Here is a 25742-nt window from a genome sequence, read left to right on the forward strand (position 1 = left end):
AAACTCTGAACAGCTAATCAGATCTTGTGGCCAATCAGACCCCTTAAGGGACAGAAGTCCCACATGGCTACCTACCATGCATTATCATGATAGAGATTTACAAGATAATGCATGGTAGGGAGAAAGTAGAGAAAGAAGTACTTTTCTCCCTTTCTCACAATACAAGAACTCGTGGGCATTTGATGAAATTGCTGAGCAGACAGGTTAAAACGGATAAAAGGAAGTACTTCTTCACCCAAAGGGTGATTAACATGTGGAATTCACTGCCACAGGAGGTGGTGGCAGCCACAAGCATAGCCAGCTTCAAGAGGGGTTTAGATAAAAATATGGAGCAGAGGTCCATCAGTGGCTAATAGCCACAATGTGCGTGTATATATAATTTTTTTTTGCCACTGTGTGACACAGAGTGTTGGACTGGATGGGCCATTGGTCTGATCTAACATGGCTTCCCTTATGGGCTCACTCACTTTCTAAAAACATCTGGCAAACACCCATGGGTAACTCACTGGGGACTCCTGATATAGACAATCCAGTATTCTTTCCTCATCATAACATATATTCTTAATTTATGGTTGCAGAACACATACGTTACATGGCTAACTATGATACAGATTTCTTCATAAAGTGTGTAAAGGTAAAGGTATAGGTAGTTCCCCATGCAAGCATCAGTCATTTCCGACTCTGGGGTGACGCTGCATCATGATGTTTTTACAGCAGACTTTTTATGGAGTGGTTTGCCATTGCCTTCCCCAGTCATCTACACTTATAATATATAGTGTGTATGTAGTATTAACTTGAGACCACTAAAGAAGGCCTAATTTTACTGGTTCTAATCAGTGCCACTAAAAATATACTACAGTGCATGTGAAGGGGAGACCCTGAATAATTATGAACACCCCTATAATAATAATAAATGAAAATATGGGTTTGTGCCTTCAGAAGAGAATGTCTGATGCAACATTTAGAGTGTCTGTTGGGAGGCCCCTCAGAGGAGCTTCTGCTAAACTGTCAAAGCCAGGCAGCCCAAATGGGTGTGAGACGAATGTGTATTGATAACAGGAAACTCCTTGTTGAATAAAGATAAGCAGACATACTGGAATACTACCAGGGAGAAAGGGAAGGGGGGAAGTGAATCAGATAATGTGTAAGGGGCCAGGCTGCAGGCTCGCTTTTGCTTAAAGCTGATGGTTTGAGAAGTGTCCGGGGTTCATTATTTTTGGGAGCCTTGATGCTCAAATGAACCTTGCTATTGGTGCCAAATAGTAAAATACCTCGTTTTCAATCAGTAAGTGTGTGCCTCGTTATTTCCCTGCTACACATGCAGGGCTCTTTCTTTGAGGAGGAACGCACAGGAACGTAGTTCTGGCTGGCTTGGATCAGGGTGTGTGGCCTAATATGCAAATGAATTCCTGCTGGGCTTTTTCTATAAAAAAGCCCTATGTGAAACAATGGTGACATCGGGGTGTGGCCTTATATGCAAATGAGTTCCTGCTAGGCTTTTTCTACCAACCCCCCCTGTCTGCATGTAATGTATACTACAAGTGAGCAACTATGAATATTTTGAATTGTATGTAATGTGTATTCCACAGTGTATGACCTGTATTGCCTAAAGGCCTGTTTGGTTTTTAATGAACTATTTAAGTGCACTGTAATATTAAAGAGACATTTTGTTAAATCTTTTTTAATATTTGCTTGTAACCTCAACCTTTTAGGTACCCAATACCATTTTTGGGTTGAGTTTTTGCCCCTTCTTTTGTGTTACATGGCATTACAGCCACCAATATTTTGAGAAGTGCTAGATATCATAACTGATGACTCCTCTTATTCTTCACCATCCCGCAGAGACATATTTTCCTTCTGCATCTTTTCTGTTTCCACCACAAACACTCACATTACCTGGATATTACTTTCCCAGTCCTCCTTTCTTTAGTTAACACAGCTGACCTGTAAGTAAAAGAAAACAAAGCACATGACTCAAGGGAGGCCTTATAAGAGGCAAAACATGCATAAATATCTATTTATTAAAGGGGCTCAAGGTGACCTACACAAAGCATACACATAAATAAACCCACAATGCAATATTTTCTCTTAAAATTAGTTGCACTACACATGATATTAAGAGGATTTTGGTATATTTAAAAATCATCTGACAGTCTAACTGCTATAACCCCATGTGTGTTGGCTCTGAAAGATGTAAAAAAGCAAATTTAAGGGCTTGGACTTCACAATCCTATAATTTACTAAAATGCTGTTTGGCTAAGCTGTGTTTTAAGGTCTAACAAACATAGAAACATTTTATAACTCATTTATGGAAATTATTGGCTGTTTTAGGCAAACTGATTGTGCTTATTTGATGTTTTGATCTGCTGTATTGATTTAAGATGTCATCCTTCCTCAGCCTAGTTAACACCATGAAATTTGCAATAGCCCTGCCTTGTGAGCCTCGGTAAGCAGACCATGGTAGATTACTCTTATACCCAGGTACAAACTTAAATTAAGAATGCTAGAAAAATTAAGAATCTTAAATTAAGAATGCTAAAAAAATAACATAATGCTGTCAATCAAGTATTTCATTCTAATATTCACAATTATGGTGTCATATAGGTATGGGCACAAACCAGCACAAGAGCCAAAATTTGGCAAGAATTTGGGCCAGCTCAGAACTCAGGAACTGATATTCAGGGAAGGCACCTTTCCTGAACATTTACCTGACTTTTGGCTGGTTTGATTCAGCTGTTTGGGGCCAGCCATTTAAACATAACAGTGGAGTGATGCAGGGTCTGCCACTCAGCTCTTAGGTTTAAATGGCCGGATGGAGGCCATTCAACCCTTCGGTTTTGCTCCTCCCATCAAGGGGGGGGGGAGCAAAACTAAGCATTAAATGGGTCACAGCCACTTAAACCTAACGGCTCAGGGAAGACCAGCTGAGCTATTAAATTTAAACTGCTGAGATCCATTAAATCCTTCGGTTTTGCTCCCCCTAGAAAACCAAAAGGTTAAATGGCTGCCAGCCATTAAAACCTAAGCAACGCAAGAATGAGATACACAGCAAGTCTGCTATTCATTACTGTGTATCTCATTTGGTTGTTTAAAGGTTGGACAGATTGTCCTATGAGAAAGCTTATCCACTGACATTCTCAAGTTGATGTTTCTAATAAACTATGTATAAATCAATTGAAATAAAGAAACATCAATGAAATTATATTACAAAACACTGTATTATTACTGTGTATAAAAAATGCATGAAGAAATAATCCTCTGAACAAATTCAATGTGAAAATACCCAAATAACAGTCTCTACTTCACCAATGTAACTTCATATAGCTTAGACCTGAATAATGCTCCACAACTTGAGAATGTCAGTCTCAACAACTTGAAAAAGTCCGTTCCAACTGAGAAAAGTCTATACCAAAAGTCCATTCAATGTTCCAAAAGTCAGTTCAATAGTTCTAAAAGTTGGTTCAAGCTAGGTGGCTAGCTCAAATCTAAGCCACGTTTTGCTGGAGGGCTTTATCACTGTACTGAATCGCCAAGTTCTTAACAATCTGTTATTCTGCAACATGGATAAGCATTCTCATAGGATAATCTGTCCAACATTAAACAACCAAATTTGTTTAATGCAGGAATTTGGTTGTTTGAATGCTGGACAAATTGTTCTATGAGAATGTTTAAATGGCTGGCAGTCATTTAACCCTTCCCAAGTGATCCCTGCTCCCCTTTCTCCCTGCCACTGTGAGTCAGAAGAAAGGGGGAAAAGAAGATCTTTCCTGAGTGATTCCCCCCTTTCTCCAGGCCCTGGTGAGCTTTGGCCAGGAGAAAAGTGGAAGTCTCTCCCAAGGCAGTCTCCGTCCCCTTTCTCCTGGCTGCAGCAAATTGTGTGTCTGGGAGAAAGGGGGAACCAGACTTGCTGGACTGGCTTGGTTCAGGCTGGGGTGATTTGGTCCATTTGGAGTTTGATTTGTGGGCTGCCCCAAACCACTCTTTTTACATTCGTGCCCATTCTTAGTGTCATATCAGAGTTAGCTGGGTAATGCAAGTTTCCCAGAAAGACATATCATTTCTCTAATTCACTTGAGTAGATACAAGTCAGTTGTCTCAGATTCTACCCAACATTCATAGTAAATTACTATGCTGCTAAACAGTTAAGGTATGGCTTTTACAACAAGTCATTGAATCATCAACTATGGAGAAATACCTTCCGCACAGGGGGGAAAAATTATTAGAACTACCAGTTTATAATTCTTGATCAAATTAAAGGAAGCATCTCCAGCACAATTCTTGATCCTGGTTTATAAAAATAAAAGATAAAACCACCATATGTCAACAGAGGTTGCAAGGTAATGTTTTAGAAACTGAATTTCTCATTTTTGTTTTATTCTCACACGCACCCTCATCCTCCGAGGCATCAAAGAATTTGGCAATAGAAATAGGAACCTTGGGGAAATAATTGGAGATGTTTATAACATGGTATTTCCTTATACCACAAACCACAGGAATGCAAACAGCTTTAACCAAGCAGAGCTTTCTTCATTGGAAACAACTGACAATAACTCGACTATTATTCCATCCCTATATTCCGCCAAAGCCTTAAGCACATAAGCCTGTTTTACAAAACATCCACATGCATTCACAGAACACATGGAGAGGGAGAGTGTAAGCAAGTGCTATAGCCCTGCCCCCTGCCTCCAAATGATTGCCTAGTTGCTTGCAGAGGTGACTGTTTAAAGGAAGTGGCTAGGAAACTATCCCTCCCTTTGATCAGTGATGCTGGTTTTTGAACCCTGCTGATCATGGAGAGAGAGAGTTCACACAGCCACTTCCTCTACATAGCTGCCCTTGCAGATGATCAGGCAATCACACACAGGCAGGACACAGAGTCCGTGAACGTGCTTTCACAGTTCTACCTTGTGCATTCAGTGCACTGCACTAGAGAATTTGAGAGGATACAGAATAAAACCAGATGCTCCAACAGCAACAAAAAGTCTCATACTTAGTGATGTTACAGAGAAGTAGACACTTATTAGATATCATTACCTGAACATTCTCTTTAAATTATTTTCCTACATGCTTTCCCTGGTCTATTTAACAGCTCACCCATTTAGCAACTCATATCTTCATCTGGCATTAAGTGAAGATTGCTGGGAAAAACATCAACAACCTCAGATATGCAGATGACACTATAATGGCAGAAGGTGAAGAGGACGTAAAGAACCTCTTGTTGAGGGTGAAAGAGGAGAGCACAAAAGTAGGCTTGAAACTCAACATCAAAAAAACTAAGACCATGGCATCCGGCCCCATCACACCTTGGCAAATATAAGGGGAAGACATGGAAATAATGACAGACTTCACATTTCTGGGATCCAAGATCACTGCAGATAGTGACTGTAGCCATGAAATTAAAAGATGTTTGCTTGAGAGGACAGCTATGGTGAACCTAGGCAGTATAATAAAAAGTAGAGACATCACCCTGCCAACAAAAGTCCATATAGTCAAAGTGATGGTATTCCCAGTAGTAATGTATGGCTGTGAGAGTTGGACCATAAGGAAGGCCGAGCGCAGAAGAATAGATGCTTTTGAGCTGTGATGCTGCAGAAGACTCTTGAAAGTCCCTTGGACTGCAAGAAGATCAAATCAGTCAGTCCTAAAGGGAATCAATCCTGACTGTTCCCTGAAAGGTCAGATGCTGAAGCTGAAGCTCAAATACCTTGGCCACCAAATGAGAAGGGAACACTCACTTGAGAAGATCCTGATGCTGGGAAAGACAGAAGACAAAAGAAGGGGACGGCAAAAGATGAGATGGCTGGACAGCATTAACTGATGTAATTTACAAGAATTTGAGCAGACTTCGGAGGATGGTGGAAGACAGGAGGGCCTGGCATGACTTTGTCCATGGGGTCGCAAAGCGTTAGACTTGACTGTGCAACTGAACAACAACTCCTTTCTCCACCTTTTCCCATCATGTCTTTTCCCTCTTGTTTTTTTATAGCATGCTTAGAGATAAGGTTTGCTTCACGGGTTTATTCATATATAGAAGTTAGCATAACATATTTCAGGTCAGGAGAAGAAAAAAATAGTATGGAATAACATGAGCAGGTGCCATGATTGCTAAAGCATGAAGTAATAGATTTATAGTGTGCATTCACACACACACAAAATTTCAGATTAAGTTCCAAGTCAGAATTGTTTTCTGTTGCCCCAGAAAGTTGGACCAGAACCAACAGGCTGAAATTTCCAGCTAAACATCAGGAAAAACTTTCTGACAGTTAAAGTCCTGCAACTGATGTCAGTAGCAAACATGGAAAAGTTTTGTCGCAATGTTTTCAATCATTTTGTTGACAATAGCACCTAGAAGATTGTCCATCTTCTACCCAAACAACACAAGCTTCAGTGCGATTAAAGTTTATTCATACAGGCCTATTAATTACAATGATACAATACCAAGATAACACAGTGACTTGCTAGTTCCTATAAAACGTACATTTAGGGTCAATCCTAAGCAGACCTACTAAGAAGCAAGTCTCATTTTATTCAATGGAACTTACTGCCAAGAAAATGCTCTTGTGATAATGCAGATTTAATGCCCCATCACTATTTTATCTAAGTAATAGAAGACTGCAGATTTATACCCCACCCTTCTCTCTGAATCAGAGACTCAGAGCGGCTTACAATCTCCTATATCTTCTCCCCCCACAACAGTCACCTGAGAGGTGGGTGGGGCTGAGAGAGCTCTCCCAGACACTGCCCTTTCAAGGACAACTCCTGCGAGAGCTATGGCTAATCCAAGGCCATTCCAGCAGATGCAAGTGGAGGAGTGGCGAATCAAACTCAGTTCTCCCAGATAAGAGTCAACGCACTTAATCACAACACCAAACTGGCTCTCGTCAGCTCATTCATTAGTTTTCTTGTCATCTGAACATATATCCAAATGCAAACTTGTAGTTTATACTCAGGCAAAGCTTCCATTTTTTTGCAACAAGTTTGACTAATTAAGAGCTAAGATTTTGGCAGCTGGTACACACAAACTTTTAAGATTAGGAAAGGATCTTATAACAGATTTTAAGATTAGTTCAAGATAATTCTTTAGCTGCCTTAGTCGAAAACTTTTGGCAATGATTATAGATTTTCATCATAAATACGACAAAGTTCTTTTATTTCAAATCTAGTACTTAGACTTAGTCCTCTTGTCAAACAGCTGTCAAGCTCTTTCTAAGTGTTTAGGCAAAAGAGAAAAGATTCAAAGTGTTTAACTGTAAATAAATTCTTTGGTTTCAAAAGGCACACTTGTTCCTTGTCAAGCATACCAGCCAGGAACTCAAGAACTACACTGCAGACCTCCATGATGGTATTACTAACTGCTTTTGAATCAATGTTGAATTTCAGAAGCTATATGCCTTGCTGCAAGGCACATCCAGAGCTCCAGGGGTGTGTGTGTGTGTTGATAATTTAGTACTGGATTACATGTCATTTAATTGTTCTTCCTTAAAAAACAACACATCATGAGACCAGTGTGACAGAAGGAAAACTGAGACAGTGATCTGCCACATAATGAGATGAAGAAGGACAAGATAGGTATTAGTCCACCAAGTTAAAATTTACTGCTTCATCCACTGTCCCAGTCATCCAAAAGCAGATTCCATATTCCTTTTAATCATTATGAACCTTTAGAGTAGACTGTTTAACTGCTGTTACAGATACAAACTCTTCATTGTAATGTATGTGATAAACCAATCCTACATGAATTTTGTATTAAAAGCCCCACAGTAGATGGATATTGTGGTAAGTAATATATGCCTTGTGATGTACATGTCTGGCAGGGATAGAATCTGAAAAGCAAATATATGCAGGAAATGGGTGGGGTTGCCAGGAAACCAGCAGGAGACCTGGGAAGGGTTAGGGGCATGGAAAGTGGCTGTTGGTGACTGTGTGATACTGCTTACAGAAAAACCCAGAAATGATGCCCTGCAGAAATTCATGGCAAAACCATAGGTTATTGTCAGAAGTGACAGAGTGATGGGAAATGAGCTCCCAGCGCAGGAGATTCCCTGCTGCCACCAGGGGGCTGGCAAGCTTAGTGGCAGAATCCCAGCAGCAAGCTTAGCCCCCAACATATGTGCTTTCATTATAAGGCTTAAATACAGTTTATACATGAGTACATGAACAAGGGCCCTGAAAAGTTGGGACTGCCTAATTTATGGAGAGAAGGTGCATATATTTGTAAGTGTATAAGTCCTATTACTCAGAGATTTAGAGGGATGATGGGTTGTCTTCTGTCCTCTAGCTCCCTGCCTATAATCTCAGATAAGAGAAAAAGGCGCCTGTCACCATCCCTAGACGTTCTGCTTCTTCCCTCCAAAGAATGCTTCTCTCAGGTGCTCCAAAGGATAATAGAAACATGGATAACAGAAATATTCTTCTCCAATATTTATTTCATTTATATACTGCCTTTCTCCCCAGTGGTGACCCAAAACAGCACTATCCATCCAATCCTTTTTCAAGAGTCCTGCTCAGGTACATAAGCTCTGCTTTTCCAGCCAAAATGTTACAAGTATGTAAAAGGAAGAGGAACATGACTCATTCATACTACACCAACAAAGCCAATGAATCTTTCCCCTTAATCTTTTAAGTTCAAAATTAAAGAAAGAGTACACAAATAACACTTGTGGCTTTTATTGTCTTCTCAGCAGTTCATTCCTGTATTAAGTTCCTTCTTTCATATTCCCGACAAGACTTTATGCAATCTGATCTGTAAGTACTTTAATGTGAGGAAGGGAGGGGAGTTGGTTATTAAATCTAGACTAGAATCATCTTTGGATAGCTGCACCATCCTCTTCATAGACTAAACATATATTTCTAATAAAAGTATTTCATCTTGATCTAAAGAGCACAACACAGTAGCACTGCTGCACATACATGGACTAGAAAAGAAGCCGAAAATTTTCTAATCAGCTATTTTGAAGTAAAGAGGAAGCAGAGACTGAAACCCACTCTTTTGGATAGCATTGCTTATTCCGTGCAGAAAAAATTGTTCTGTAAATTACCATACAAATTCCTTTTCAGTTTTTCTACCTTTTCTGATACTGAAGAGAAGTTTTTCACTGCAAGTCATCTGCAGCCGCATACCAGCTGGCAGAAAAACAGGTTGCTTACCTGTAACTGATGATCTTTGAGTGGTCATCTGTGCAGTCACACTGATGGGATTGGGCGCCAACGCCGATCACAATCGGTAAACTTAAAAGCTGCGGATTTCCATGCCTACATCCCAGTGCGCATGCCCAGAAGCCCCACTGTGCATGCTCACTGAGACGGGAGTGGACATCCCGCCAGTTCCTTCTGACCCCTGCATGATCCCAATGATGGACTGGCAGCAGAGGGGAAGGAGAGCGGGTAGTGTGACTGCACAGATGACCACTTGAAGATCATCAGTTACAGGTAAGCAACCTGTTTATCTTCTTCATGGTCTCTGTGCATCACACTGATGGGAGATTAGCAAGCCAAAATCCTACCTGGAGGCGGGTGCAACGGTCCATCAGCAGGAAAGAGACTGCAGAACAGCATGGCCCACCGACGTATACTGGCGAAGACGTAGGTCCAGCGCATAGTTGTTGTTGTTGTTATTATTATATTATTATTATTATTTATTAATTTATATCCCGCCCTTCCCAACAAGTGGCTCAGGGCGGCTCACAGCATAAAATTCCGCATAATAACATTTAACAAAAACAGGTTGCTTACCTGTAACTGATGATCTTCGAGTGGTCACCTGTGCAGTCACACTGATGGGATTGGGCGCCAACGCCGATCACAATCGGTAAACTTAAAAGCTGCGGATTTCCATGCCTACATCCCAGTGCACATGCCCAGAAGCCCCACTGTGCATGCTCACTGAGACGGGAGTGGACATCCCGCCAGTTCCTTCTGACCCCTGCATGATCCCAATGATGGACTGGCAGCAGAGGGGAAGGAGAGCGGGTAGTGTGACTGCACAGATGACCACTTGAAGATCATCAGTTACAGGTAAGCAACCTGTTTATCTTCTTCATGGTCTCTGTGCATCACACTGATGGGAGATTAGCAAGCCAAAATCCTACCTGGAGGCGGGTGCAACGGTCCATCAGCAGGAAAGAGACTGCAGAACAGCATGGCCCACCGACGTATACTGGCGAAGACGTAGGTCCAGCGCATAGTTGTTGTTGTTGTTGTTATTATTATTATTATTTATTAATTTATATCCCGCCCTTCCCAACAAGTGGCTCAGGGCGGCTCACAGCATAAAATTTTACATAATAACATTTAAGCATAAAACAGTTAAAATTAATTAACACATTTAAAATTATAAAATATTTAAAATTATAAGACATTTAAACCATTTAAAACATTAGGGACAGCAACTTCTAATATAACTACACCTGGATTTCTTGTACCAGCTAGTCATAGGCCAGCCGGAAGAGGGTTGTCTTACAGGCCCTGCGGAACTGGGCAAGGTCCCGCAGGGCCCTCACCTCCTCCGGCAACTGGTTCCACCAGGAGGGGGCCGCCACAGAAAAGGCCCGGTCCCTGGTGGATTTTAAGTGGGCTTCTTTTGGCCCGGGGATAACTAGGAGATTTTGAGTTCCCGATCTCAGTACTCCCTGGGGCACATGTCTAAGTCATAAAAGTATGCGGAGAGGACCAGGTGGCAGCCTTGCAAATGTCCCGGAGTGGAACGCTCTTCATGAAGGCTGCTGAAGTCGCCATAACTCGAGTGGAGTGGGCTCGTAATGGGCCCAGGCAGGGGCGTCTTGCTCAATGGATAGCAAAATTTTATGGTTTCAGTTATCCATTTAGAAAGTCTTTGGGGCGATATCCACTGCCCCAAGGATGCAGTGGCATAAGATACAAAAAGTCTGGAGTCCCTCCGAGAGGGATTTACATGATGGAAATAGAAAGATAGTGCCCGTTTCACATCCAAGGCATGCAGTCTCCGTTCAGATTCAGTAGTCGGATTAGAAAAATATACTGGCAGGTAAATTTCAGTGTTCAAGTGAAAGGAAGAGATCACCTTGGGAAGAAATGTGATAGCTGGACAAAGTACTACACCTTCAGTGGTGAAGTAGGGGGCGTCGCATCTGAGTGCTGCTAGCTCACCCACTCTCCTTGCAGACATAATCATCACCAAAAAGGCCATTTTCCAAGCCAGCAATTGGAGGGAGCACGTGGCCATCGGCTCAAAGGGTTTCCCCGAGAGAGCATGAAGAACCAAAGATAGGTCCCAAGCCGGAGTAGGCTGTCTCACAGCAGGATACAGTCTAGAGAGGCCCTTGAGGAACCTCTTAGTATCAGAATGCGTGAAAACAGAATGACCATCGATCTGGGAATGATTAGAAGAGATGGCAGCCAAGTAAACATGTAGCGATGAGACTGCTAATCCCTTATCCAAAAGGGAAAGAAAATCAAAAATTGCCGGTAAGACCGCTGATGATGGGTCTAAGGAAAGATTCGAAGAAAACTGAACAAACTTCAACCATTTGTAGGCACAAGATCTACGTGTAGATGGTTTCCTGCTGTTCAATATGATGAATTGAGCTCTGTCTGACAACTGATTCACTGCAGACGCCACGCTGTTAGTTTCAGATGCGAAACATCATGGTGTACCACACGACCTTGATGAGAGAGAAGATTTGAGACCTGAGGGAAGTGATGGAACGTTCCCTTGGCTAGGTAAAGAACCCGGGAAAACCAGTGCTGTCTGGGCCACCAGGGTGTTACGAGGATACCCACAGGTCTTTCCCTCAATATCTTTTGCACTACCTTGGTGATCAGGGGAATTGGGGGAAACAGGTACACATGATATTGATGCCACGGCACGAGAAGGCCGTCCCCCAAGGATAGGGGATCTGCCCCTCCCCTGCAGCAGAAGAGTTTGCATTTCCTGTTGTTGCGCGTAGCAAAAACGTCTATCTCTGGAGCTCCCCAATTCAGGAAAATGGGTTGAAGGAATTCCCAGTTGAGCTCCCACTCGTGGAGCGAAGCTCCCCCTCGACTGAGGAAATCTGCACACACATTCAAGTCCTCCATAAGATGTGTCGCCACCAACGACACACCCATTGTTGTGCACATCTGCCATATGTTCAGAGCGAGTATACAGAGTCTGTGGGAGACCGTGCCCCCGTCTGTTTATGTAGGACATAGCCGTCGTGTTGTCTGTTATAATGGCTACCGTTTTGCCCCTGAGAAGTGCCTGGAAAGATTAGATAGCATGGAAGATCGCCAACAGTTCTAGAAAATTTATATGTTGATGCGCATGGTAACTGGGCCACCTGTCCCCCACGCAGAGGCCGTTCATATGTGCTCCCCAACCCCACAGGGACGCGTCCGATGTTATCGTGACCGATGGGGATGGTCTGTGGAAGGGTGCCACCTCCATCAGATGATGCCACTGTTGCCACCAGGTGAGGGAGGATAGGACTTCTGGAGGGATGGTCATCAGCCGAGATGGCAAATCAATATTGCATTTGAAGTGTTTGAGGAACCATAGCTGCAGGATCCTCATATGAAGTCTGGCAAAGACCAGAACAGAAGTGGTGGCAGCCATGGGGCCCAGAAGACATTGTACCTGGCGAGCTGTGACCCTGGGACTGCGGCGAAAGGTCTGAACCAGGTTGACTATGTCGTCTGCTCGATTTGGTAGCAGGAAGGCCTTGCAGGCAAGGGTGTCTATTATGGCCCCTATAAACTGCAACCTCTGGGAGGGTTGTAGGTGCGACTTCTTTTGGTTGATCTGTAATCCTAACTCCCGAAGAAGGGAGAGAGTGATGGTGATGTGCTGCAAAAGACTGGCCTTGGATTCTGCCACGAGGAGCCAATCGTCTATGTACGGGAACAGGGTCACACCCTGCAATCTCAGATGGGTTGCAATAACCACCATAGTCTTGGTGAAAACCCTGGGGGCCGTAGAAAGACTGAAAGGCAAAGACCGGTCCTGGAAGTGGGCTGCTCCTATGGTGAATTTTAGGTACTTCCTGTGAGAGGGGTGAATAGAGATATGGAAGTATGCATCCTGTAAGTCCAGCGTGGCCATCCAATCTCCCCGACTGAGAAGAGGGAGGATGTTGGGTAGAGAGGTCATTCTGAATTTGTGGTATGCGATGAACAAATTCAAGGCTCGAAGGTCCATGATAGGCCGAAGACCTCTGTCTCGTTTTGGGACCATGAAGTACCGTGATTAAAAGTCCCCTTTGGTTTAATGGAACTTGTTCGATGGCTTGTTTGAGAATGAGTGACTGAACCTCTTCCCTTAAGGTGTTTGAAGGGTTGGTGGAGACAAAGGTCAGGGTGGGAGGATTCTGATGGAATTCGATCACATAACCCAGCCGGATTATGGAGAGGATCCACTGGTCTGAGGTAATTTTGGACCATGCCTGAAAAAAGGGAGAAAGGCGGGTACGGCACAAAGAGGACGGTTGGGAAGGGAGGACGAGCAAAAGGCAGTCAAAGTCCCTGTTTGGGCTGTTTAGGGCCCTTCTGGCGAGAGGATTGAGAAGACGAGGGAGAGTATTTAGGTTTGGCAGTATAAGGCGACTTGGTGAATGGTGGTGTAGATTTCAGACGCCAAGATTGATCTGTGGGAGATTTCAAGTAAGGTCTCTTATTCCACGGCTTTGGCCATGGTCGTTTATTTTGGGAACGTGGTGTGGAAACCCCTAGATTTCTGGAGGTTCTGATACTCTTATCCATCTCCTGCAACACAGAATCGGTATTTGAGCTGAAGAGACCATTGCCATCAAATGGCAAATCTTTGATATAAGCCTGCATGTCCGGTTATAAGGCTGTCGAGCGCAACCAGGAATGGCGTCTCAGAGCGATGGCCGTTGTCAGAGTCTTGGCACAGGTGTCACCAAAGTGCTTGGCCGAGTTAAGCTGCTGCTTGGCTAGGGTAATTTCCTCTTTTTGTATCTTCTTGAGAGCATTCCTGCTCTGGTCCGGAAGACTAAGCAAGATGCTGGAAACTTGCTCCCAGAGGACGTATTGATAACGACTCATACAATCTGTGTAGTTGGCAATTTTAATATCCAAGGAACCGGCAGAATACAGCCGCCTACCCATGTTGTCTAATTTCTTCTCTTCCTTATCAGGCGGAGCAGTGTGTGTCTTTTTCGCCTTGGAAGATGAGGACACTACCATGGAATTGGGTTTAGGGTGGGTGCAGAGAAAGTCTGCACTGGAGTCTTGTATACGATACATGTGGTCCAGCCTGCGGGATGAAATTGGAGCGGACGCTGGTTTCTCCCAGGAGGATTTTGCAGTATGCAAAATGACGGTGGTTAGTGGTAGGGCTGCTGCAGTAGAAGTGTCCATTTAAACAATGTCAAAAACGGTGTCTGTAATCACTGGTTGAGGTTGTATTGTAGGGAGGGACAGAGATTGAGCCATGTGTTTAATGAGGTCTCCATAAGACTTTAAGTCTTCCGAAGGCGAAATGGGTTGTTCCTCTGCTATCTTCTGTGGTCGAGAGGGTTCCCCATGTGATGAGGTTGTTTCTTGTTCCTCCAGGGTCGACCCATCCACGGACCTGGGTGACGCATCAGGAGAGTCAGAGCGCTCCGATAAGTGTGGAGTCGGGGATGAAACAGGGTCCGTTGTTACGGCCTTCGTTTGCTCTGAAGAGCTCTGTTGAGCGGGTTCCCGATGATGTCGAATCAGTTTGGCATTGGGCGGCTTCGATACCAACGCAGATGGTGCTCGTCTGGGTGGTCTATAAGAGGTTCGGGATCGGTAGGAGGCTTCGGAGTACTGATCCCAGTCCATCTGGCAAGGAGGGAGCCAAGGAAACGAAGGTTGCATGGGATACGCCCCGTATAAATATTGCCATTGCCGCTGATCCCACGGAATCTGTGAAGGCAAGTGGTGAGGAGAAGAGCGCCCAATCTCTTGAAATCTAGGAGAGCAGCTTCTCGAAGAGCGATCCCTTCGCGAGTCTTGCAGTCGACCTCGAGGAAGAGGGCTTTGGGATCGGGGAGTCTCTGCTACTGTTCGGGGCCGATTGGGTGGGCTCCTCTCAGTACTGGAGCGTTGTGCCAGCTCTATCTCGCGATTGGAGTCGGAAGATATGACGAGCTCTGTCGACATCGAAGCGAGGATCAGAGGGCTTAGCCAACAACCCGGTGAAGCAAAGAGCTTCAATGGTGGAACGATCAGTGTCATCGGGTCCAATGGCGAAGTCGGAGAAGCTGGAGAGACGGATTTGCTATGTTTCGGCTTATCCGATCTCTTAGCCTTCTTCTTCTCCACGTGAGAGCCCTTATCCTCCTTATGACTTTTTGCAGGCGAGCCCGAGCGTTTGTTAGGGCGATCAGCGTTGGAAAGGGGATGATAGGTCTCGAGCGACTTCGAGGTCAATGGTTCGGCGGGTGCGATCGGTTGATCGACCCGTTCCAATGAAGGCATCTTCCATAAGGGCTGCGGCAAGACGGGCAGCTGTTCTTCTTGGTTTGTCTGGAAAATTTCGCACAGTGTGCACAAGAGTCCGTTCTATGGAGCTCCCCAAGGCACAACAGGCACAATGAATGACCGTCCGGTGGGGCGATTTTACTCTCACACTTGGAGCACCTTCTGAAAAATCCCCAACATCTTTCCATACGAATAGCAGGAAGGAAGGACAGGGGGGTGGGGTGTGTGTGTGGAAAAAGTGGGAAATAGTTCTTTGAACCCCGTAATCCCCCAAATTGCGAACAACTATAACTAACTATAACTACAACTACAACTATAACTATATACTAATACATTTTTTTTTAAACCTAAGAGTAAAGAAGTTCACCGACCGTAGCAACGAAAAGATCGACTGATCAGCGCGGCGATCAAAAGAGAACTGGCGGGATGTCCGCTCCCGTCTCAGTGAGCATGCGCAGTGGGGCTTCTGGGCACGCGCACTGGGACGTAGGTGCGGAAATCCGCAGCTTTTAAGTTTACCGATTGTGATTGGCATTGGCGCCTAATCCCATCAGTGTGACGGCACAGAGACCACGAAGAAGATACTCTTGTTCTTTTTTAATTTTCTAGTTCTCACTATTATGCCCCAAACTTTAGATATTATCTTCCTAAAAAATATCATCTTTATAGGATAATGAGTATATAAAACAATAACCTATATGTCCAGTGACTGCAAGCTGTTCACTTTCCCTTTCAATTAAAAGCAGATCTTATAGCAATCATTTTAGGATAGTAGCAGACAAGTACAATAACTTAGTTACACAACAGAACATCCTATTCTTTCAATTCCCACTATCCCCTCCCAGACATTCAGCAAATTGGTATGCTGATGAAGCTTCCCTCTATGCAAGGACAAAATCTTAGATCTTCAGCTCATCTACACAAACAGATGCTACTTCAACAAGCATTCCTTTGTAGAACCTCTGTTAAAGCAGGTATATTTGTAAGGAAAACTTGGTTTTCTTCAAGCAAATTGATATTAATGTTCACACTTACAACATAATATGATTATTGCAATTCATGTAATGTATAGTAATGTACATTAATGTAATGTAAACAAAATAATATCCAGCCAAAGACTTTCCTCACTATCCCAGCCTTGTACCTCTTTCTGAATTGCAAAAGTGAGGCTTATACCCTCCCATCACTTTGATGCAGAAATGCATCTTCAGTTTCAGCATTTTGTATGTCTACAACATATAAAAGTATAATGTTGTAAATTCTTCATTAAATATATACATTTTGAGCAAGTAAAATCTTGTTTTAAAAAGCATCTCACTTGTTCTAAAAGCAAAAGTATTTCATAAGAGTGTTTTTACAGGGTTATCAGAATTTTAAATTTTTATATTGGGGAAAACTGAAAAAGATGTTCTAGAAAAAAATACCAGTTTGTCTCTTTCACCCTCAGCCTTCATTATCAAGCCATCAGCAGGTAATGATCTGACCGTGACCAAGATTTCACTTTCAACTCCTCGCCAAAAATCTATTCAGTAAACTACAATAGATCTACTGTATGTCCTCTCTCATCAGTTGGGCCCAAGACAATATGGGAGAATTCCATGGTTGCTGTGTGGTCAAAAAGCCTGATACACCAATGCAGCAAGTGTAAAGAAAACATTTAATTCATTCTCTAATTTGGGGGTGTTATACATGCCGTTTGGGGGCTGAATCAGGCCTCTAGAGGGCTCCTATCAGGCCCCTGAGCAACTGGCTGTCATCTGCTTCCTTCTCCCTATCTCTTGCTTCCTTCTGCATAATAGCTTGCTTTGCATAGGAGCTACAGAGCAAAACCTCTATTTTCTCCATTGGTTGAGGTTCTTCCCTTGGAGAGGAAAAAGGGACAGCAGAGCTTGTTTTTTCAGTCTCTCTCAATCGCATAACAGAGCTACTGAGTGAAGCCTCTCTTCCTTTCCCCTCCTGGTCCCAGAGGGAGGGAGGGAGGGAGGGAGGGAGGGAGGGAGGGAGGGAGGGAGGGAAGGAAGGAAGGAAGGAAGGAAGGAAGGAAGGAAGGAAGGAAGGAAGGAAGGAAGGAAGGAAGGAAGGAAGGAAGGAAGGAAGGAAGGAAGGAAGGAAGGAAGGAAGGAAGGAAGGAAGGAAGGAAGGGAGCCAGAGCTTCCTTTGCCTAGTTCCCTGGATCCCATGGAAGAGATACAAAGAAAGCACCTTTAATACCAACGTGCTAATGTTTTAAGCATGTTTTAAGGGTTTATTAAAAATATTTAATTGTGTTTGTCTGTGTCCATTCTACGGTTTATATCTCTGCTATAGGTATACGCATTGCCTGGCCCAACAAGGTCTCATTTGTATCAGATCTGGTCTTCATAACAAATGAGTTTGACACCCGTGCTCTAAGTGACTTCTAAATACCTATGGGCAGCAGTGGTGATGAGCAGCAACATAGAAACACACAGGCAGAAAGGGTTTTACAGGGGCACATGACCGTATCAAACTATTAACTAAAGTCATTATGAAAGAGAGGGCAAATTACTCTTAAGCAATCCTACTGATAGTACATTTTTAGAGACAGAGGCATCAAAGTGCTTCACATCTTATTAGCAAATCCTCCGGTGTTTGAAGAAGAGTTATTTTCTCTGCAAGATCTGGTACAGTGGCCTATATATAATCATTCCCCCCTCCTGCTCTTGATATGTAGTTAATGAATATTCATATATATTTTATCAGTTCAGGAGTTCATCAAGTGGAGAAGCTAACCCAAAGTATTTACTGTATTTACTCTTAAAAAAACCATCAGCAGACCCGGCCACATTGGCGAACTATCGGCCGGTGTCAAACCTTCCCTTTTTGGGTAAGGTCATAGAGCGGGCGGTGGCGACTCAGCTGCAGGGATTCCTGGAGGACACTTCCGCACTGGATCCATTCCAGTCCGGCTTCCGGCCAGGTCATGGGACGGAGACAGTTCTGGTCGCCCTCATGGATGATCTTATGCGACATCTGGATCAGGGCGGTTCTGCAGTGCTGCTGTTATTAGATCTGTCAGCCGCTTTTGACACGGTTGACCACCAGCTACTGATTGACCGCCTCACCGATGTGGGGATACAGGGATCTGCCTTGCAGTGGCTGACTTCCTTTCTCCAAGATCGGGGACAAAGGGTGGTGATAGGGGAGGAAGCATCCCAGAGGCACTCCCTTAGTTGTGGGGTGCCGCAGGGAGCGGTCCTATCCCCGATGCTATTTAATATCTATATGCGCCCCCTTGCCCAGATTGTCAGGAGGTATGGACTGGGTTGCCATCAATATGCGGATGACACCCAGCTCTACCTATTGATGGGTGGCCAGTCTGACTGTACCCTGGAAAACCTAGACAATGGCATTACAAGCCGTGGCCTCTTGGCTCAGACTGAGTCGGCTGAAATTGAATCCGACGAAGACGGAGGTTCTCTACCTGGGTCGGGGCGGTCCAGGGAGAGAGATCCAGCTGCCGGCCCTTGACAGGGTGCCACTGATACCGGTCCCCAAAGTCAAGAGCTTAGGCGTGCTCCTTGAGTCCTCCCTTACAATGGAGGCTCAGGTAGCAGCCACTGTTAGATCTGCCTTTTTCCATCTTCGGCAAGCACGGCAGCTGGCCCCTTACCTGGAGCGCAGCGACCTAGCGACGGTAATCCATGCTACGGTCACCTCAAGAATAGATCACTGTAATGCTCTCTACATGGGGCTAACCCGGAGACTACAACTAGTGCAGAACGCTGCGGCACGGCTGTTAATGGGGCTACCACGACGGGAGCACATTCGGCCAGTGCTGAGAGAGCTGCACTGGTTGCCTGTTGTGTTCCGAGTTCGCTTCAAGGTGTTGGTACTAACCTTTAAAGCCCTTTATGGTCAGGGACCTGCCTATCTACGGGACCGCCTTTCCCCATATATCCCCCAGAGAGCACTGCGATCAGGGACAAAAAATCTGCTGTCTGCCCCTGGCCCAAAAGAAGCCAGGCTATGCGTAACAAGATCCAGGGCTTTCTCGGTGGCAGCACCAGAACTTTGGAACACCCTCCCAGAAGCTATAAGGGCCCTGTGGGATTTGTCGGCGTTCCGCAGGGCCTGTAAGACCGAACTGTTTAGACAAGCTTTTCTGGTTGACTGAAAATGGGCTGCCACCGGACATCCTACAGAAGCTGGCGATCATAGTCAGAACCCAATACCGCCAGACTGGATTGAGACAGCGCAAATAGTTTTAAATTGATAAGTGAACTATGTTTTTATATGTTTTATGGAATTGATTGTTTTTATGATATTGTAAGCCGCCCTGAGTCCGCTTGCGGAGAGGGCGGGATATAAATGTAAAGTAATAAATAAATGTATTGGAGACTCAAAACCAGGGGTTATTTTGTAGAAAAAAAGGTGCAGGAGCTCAGTAGCATATCTCATTTGGACATGCCCAGGGATCTGTGTGTAGTGGGGAAAGAACTCCTCACTGCAATGCATACCCTTGCTGGAGGTTCAGGAGCTGTGCTCCTGTGAGCTTCTGCTGAATTCAAGCCCTGCTCAAAACTTTGAATTTATGTTGTTGGTTTTTTTAAAAAATGGAGCAATGTGGGGTGTGAGTATAAAAAGTTTCAACACTATCATAGGGCTGGAGCCTGAAAATTGTTTCAGTGTTACAAAGCATCTATCAAGCTACAATAAATGCACAAAACTCCTCTCAATTCCTGCTCTGATATTCTAGGAGATAGTTTAGAGAATCTCCATTACAAATCCATTAAATCTTAGGTTCTAAAACTATGGAATGAGCCTTCATGGGACTGCTTGAGTGTTGGGATTGGGGGAGGAATCAGCAGCTCCTCCAACTAGTCAAGCAACACTTGGGAAACCCATTTTGTCCCAGGAGGCTGTTCCTTTCTGAGATACTCAGCTACAGCTATAAGGCCAGCCAAAGAGAACAATGGATGGCTCTTTGCTCTCCTACATCCTCCTCCTCCTCCTCAATTAAGATATTCTCAACCAAATATTTTCTCAATCAAAACTATAGGTATCCAGTGTTCCCTCTAAGCTGAGTTGGCATGAGCTAGTTCATAGTTTTTTAGCCTCCAGCTCACACATTTTTTTCTTAGCTCAGGAGAAATGGCCTCAGAGCAAACTAATTTATACAGTAGCTCATAACTTTAATGCCAGTAACTCACAAAGTAGAATCTTTGCTCACAGGACTCCACAGCTTAGAGGGAGTATTGTAGGTATCAAGGTTTTGCAAGTAATAAGGAGACTGAAGAAAGACAAAGCACCAGGCTCGGATGGTCTACCGGCAATGTATTACAAGCGCCTAATTTTAAAATAATCACAGGATAATAATACATTTATAATAATAATACGTTTTATTTATATACCGCCCTCCCCGCCGAAGCAGGCTCAGGGTGGCTCACAACATGTAAATTCGATATACAATAAAACATTCATACAATTCAATAGATAATACATTAAATAAAACCATCATTTAAAGCCAACATTACTATTAAAATTAACATTTATGGTGCTACATCTCAGATCTTCAGTGACTATAGTGGCGGAAACATCAACAGCGGATCTAACTTAACTCCATATTTAGATGAAGGCCATCTTAAAAAGAGTGGTCTTGCAAACCCTGTGGAATTGATCAAGACTCTGCAGGGCCCGCACTTCATCTGGAAGTTGATTCCACCAGTGTGGAGCTACCTTCGAAAAGGCCCGTTCTCGTGTGGTCTTCAATTTGGCCTCCTTTGGCCCAGGGATTGTCAACCAGTTTTTTCCCGCTGACCTCAGTACTCTCTGGGGCTCATATGGGGAGAGACGGTCCCTAAGGTAGACAGGCCCTCGACCATATAGGGCTTTAAAGGTAATAACCAGCACTTTGTAATGAACCCGATATACAACTGGCAGCCAGTACAGCTCGCACAGCCCCAGCTGTATGTGCTCCCGCTTTGGGAGCCCTAATAACTGCCTAGCTGCAGCATTCTGCACCAGCTGCAGCTTCTGGGTTCGGCACAAAGGCAGCCCCATGTAGAGGGCATTACAGTAATCCAGTCTCGAGGTGACCGTTGCATGGATCACTGTTGCTAAGTCGTGACACTCCAGGAAGGGGGCCAACTGCCTCGCCCGTCTCAGATGAAAAAACACGGATTTGGCAGTGGCTGCTATCTGGGCCTCCATTAACAATGAAGGCTCCAGTAGAATCCCCAAGTTCTTGACTCTGTGTCCCGCTTTCAGTGACACACCGTCAAAAACTGCGAGGGGGATTTCTCTTCCTGGAGTGCCACGACCCACGCAAAGGACCTCCGTCAATGTTGGATTCAGCTTCAACCTGCTCAGGCTGAGCCAACCTGCCACGGCTTGCAATGCTAGGTCCAGATTTTGTGGGACGCAGTCAGGCTGACCATCCATTAGTAGATAGAGCTGGGTGTCATCTGCATATTGATGACACCCAAGCCCATACCTCCGGGTAATCTGGGCAAGGGGGCACATGTAGATGTTAAATAACATTGGAGAGAGAACTGCCCCTTGCGGCACCCCACAATTTAGTGAGTGCCTCTTGGACAGCTTTCCCCCAATTGCCACCTTTTGTCCCCGTCCATCAGGGAAGGAGGAAAGCCACTGTAAGGACAGCCCCGATCCCTGCGTTGGCAAGCCGGCGGGTCAGTAACTGATCGTTGACCGTGTCGAACGCAGCCGACAGATCTAACAACATCAGCACCGCCACGCCGCCTCGGTCCAGATGCCGCTGGAGGTCATCTACCAAAGCGACCAGCACTGTCTCTGTTCCATGACCCGGGCGGAAGCCGGACTGGTAAGGATCTAAGATGGAAGCATCATCCAGAAAACCCTGCAACTGTAATGCTACTGCCCTCTCAATAATTTTACCCCAAAATGGTAAATTTGAGACCGGTCGATAATTTGCCAATTCGGCCGGATCTGCTCTACTCTTTTTCAGGAGAGGGCGGACCATAGCCTCTTTAAGAGGTGTTGGAAAATGCCCCTCTGAGAGGGATCTATTTACGATGTGATCTGGTTAGTAATTCAGATAAATACTTAAAATAAGTGTGTTCATGAAAACAGATAAATTTTTTCATAATAATTATGGATTAGTTTGGAAGAAAATTCAAGAGGATCTCAAGAGATGGTCCAATTTAAATTTGTCTTAGCAAAACTTTTGTAATAAAAATGAATATTTTCCCAGAAAATAACTTTCTATTTCAGATGTTACCAGTTGACATACATGGAAAGATACTGAAAGACTGGCAAAGACAAACACATTTATATGGAATGGCGAGAAACGAAGGGTCAAAATTTTACAAGATGAAAAGAAAAGAGGAGAATTAATGTTCCCAAACATTAAAATGTACTATCAAGCAATTTGTTTGGTATGGATTTCAGATTGGATTAAAAATCTGAATGAAAGACTGATGAAATTAAAAACAACAGATTTGTCTGATGAATTACACAAAACACCTTTGGATTAAAGCAAGTGGTAAAACATCTTTTAAAAAACTATCAGAAGCACAGGCCACATTATTAGAGACAGGTTGCTGAAAAACTGGTGGTTACTTAACACAAGAATAAATCCCCTAATATCATCCTTAATGTCACCACTAGACACTTTCCATGACAAACCTGAGAGGAGAAATTATGACTTTATAACACATCTAGACATGATCGATAAAGATAGAAAAATCAAATTCTGAAAAGTTATTAATGAAGAAGGAAAGAAGATACAATGATTAACATATCTTCAACCATTATGGAAAGTAAAGAAGAGAAGTACTAAAAAGGAGATATATTACGGAACTTAACACAATTTGAAACGTTAATTTGGAATAAAAGGATCATCTCTTAGATCATACCTACAAACTTATACTATAATATGACACAGAAACAGAACAAGCTATGGTATGTATGGTAAAATAGTAAAAAAAAACCCTCAAAGGATAAATTTGCTATTAAACCAGAGATGCTATGTGACATTCTACCAGTGAATACGGAAAGAATGATGCACAAATGGCTCAGATATATGCTAACTGCAGCAAGAGTAGTATTTGCAGCTAACTAGAAAGCTGAAGGTTGCCCAACTCTTGAGAATTGGATAGATAAGCTACAAGAATATGCAATTATGGCAAAATTGACAAGCTACATTAACCAAGGACCAAAAGATGAATTTGAAAATAATTGGCAATTTTTAATGACTATTATAATCAGTCCTTGTAGTTATACATTTGAGTGGCTTAATATTATATAACAATTTTAACAATAGCATATTGTATCTATGTGACTTTTATCACAATGATAGTTGTGCGGAAATTTTATACAAATTCTTATGAGGATATTCATATAATTCCATGAAATATATAAGATAGAAAAGATTGGATATAAAAGATAAAATACTATGAGAAAAAAGATAGAATATCTGATTAGATTGTTATATTGTTTAAGCTGTACATATTTTTAATCTACACTGCCAGATGTGATTATGAGTCATAGAATCGCAGAATCATAGAGTTGGAAGGGACCTCCAGGGTCATCTAGTCCAACCCCCTGCACAATGCAGGTAAACTCACAAATACCCTCCCCTAAATTCACAGGATCTTCATTGCTGTCAGATGGTAATCCAGCCTCTGTTTAAAAACCTCCAAGGAAGGAGAACCCACCACCTTCTGAGGAAGCCTGTTTCACTGAGGGACCACTCTAATGGTCAGGAAGTTCTTCCTAATGTTGAGCTGGAAACTCTTTTGATTTAATATCAAACCATTGGTTCTGGTTCTACCTTCTGGGGCCGCAGAAAGCAATTCTGCACCACCCTCTATATGACAGCCCCTCAAGTACTTGAAGATGGTGATCATATCACCTCTCAGCCATCTCCTCTCCAGGCTAAACATGACCAGTTCCTTCAATCTTTCTTCATAGGACTTGGTCTCCAGACCCCTCACCATGATCATGGTGATGATGCCATACATATCATGTGTTTGGAGATATTTTATTATTTTTATTTTTGTGAATTAATAGTCCACCCTTTCCCAAGATGGGCTCAGGGCAGATTACAACACAATAAAACAGTTAAGAATTAAGCAGTTAAAACCATTAAATAAAAATGAGAAAAGGCGGCATCAGTGATATAAACATCATTCACAGATTGAAACACAGGATGCAGTGAGCGCAGGGAGGCCAATTAGATGGTGTGAGGATGCCCGCCTGCTTCACCCAAAAGCCTGGCGGAACAGCTCCGTTTTGCAAGCCCTCCAGAATGGTAGAAGTTCCGGTAGGGCCCGAATCTCCTTGGGGAGCTGATTCCACCAGGTTGGGGCCAGGGCCGAAAAGGCCCTGGCCCTTGTCGAGGCAAGCTGGACGTCCTTTGGGCCAAGGATAGTCAGAAGATGTTGGTTGGCCAATCATAGAGGCCTCTGGGACTCATATAGGGAGAGACGGTCCCATAGGTATGTAGGTCCCAGGCCGCATAAGGCTTTAAAAGTCAATACTAGAACCTTGAAAGATCCGGTACTCAACTAGTAGCCAGTGCAGACTGTGCAGCAACAGGCAGTTCAGCCACCAATTGAGTTTCCGGATCAGTCCCAAGGGCAAGCCTGCGTACAGCGAGTTACAGTAATCCAATCTGGAAGTGACCATTGCATGGATCGCTGTGGCTATGTCCCAGGGAGCCAGATAGGGGGCTAGTTGTTTGACTTGCCGGAGATAGTAAAAGGTAGACCGTCCAACTGCTGTGACCTGGGCCTCCATAGAAAGGGTGGCATCCAGCATCACACCCAAACTCCTCACTTTTTGAGCTGGCACAAGAGGTGCACCATCCAGCGTGGGAAGTTGGATACCCGATCTTAGCCCCCCACAGCTCAGACACAGGACCTCTGTCTTTGCTGGATTAAGCTTCAGTCAGTTCAACTGTAACCAACCAGCCAAATGATCAAATGAGTTGGGGCAGAGTCTGGATGGCCGTCCATCAGCAGAGAGAGCTGTGTGTTATCTGCATACTGGTGACAACTCAGCCCAAAACCTCTGGCAATCTGGGCAAGGGGGCACATATAGATTTTAAACATCACTGGCGAGAGAATAGCTCCCTGCGGAACACCACATTCTAGTGGATAACACCGTGAGGTTTGCTCGCCAATTGCTACCCTTTGTCCCCGATCACAGATAAAGGAGGAAAACCACTGTAAGGCTACCCCCTGAACTCCAATGTCGGCAAGGCATTAATCGTAATCGACCATGTCAAACGCTGCTGTAAGGTCTAAGAGCAGCAGTGCTGACCTGCCTTGATCCAGATGCCGTCTAAGGTCATCCGCAAGGGCGACCAA

General features: G+C 44.0%; 1 protein-coding gene across 5 annotated transcripts in view; it reads right to left on the minus strand.

The window, feature by feature from the left end:
- The window catches only part of ADD3 (adducin 3), a 258754-nt gene that overhangs the window by 154901 nt on the left and 78111 nt on the right, over nucleotides 1-25742 (minus strand). Inside the window, exon 1 of one of the 5 annotated variants that reach the window (XM_060241695.1) lies at nucleotides 1897-1946. The exons of the other annotated variants lie outside the window; for them this stretch is intronic. The gene's annotated coding sequence lies outside the window, so the exon portion shown is untranslated. Of the gene's footprint in view, nucleotides 1-1896; nucleotides 1947-25742 lie in introns of those variants that run through there. 5 annotated transcript variants of the gene reach the window in all.

This window comes from Heteronotia binoei, chromosome 6 (genome assembly GCF_032191835.1).
Source record: "Heteronotia binoei isolate CCM8104 ecotype False Entrance Well chromosome 6, APGP_CSIRO_Hbin_v1, whole genome shotgun sequence".
NCBI classification, from domain to species: domain Eukaryota; kingdom Metazoa; phylum Chordata; class Lepidosauria; order Squamata; family Gekkonidae; genus Heteronotia; species Heteronotia binoei.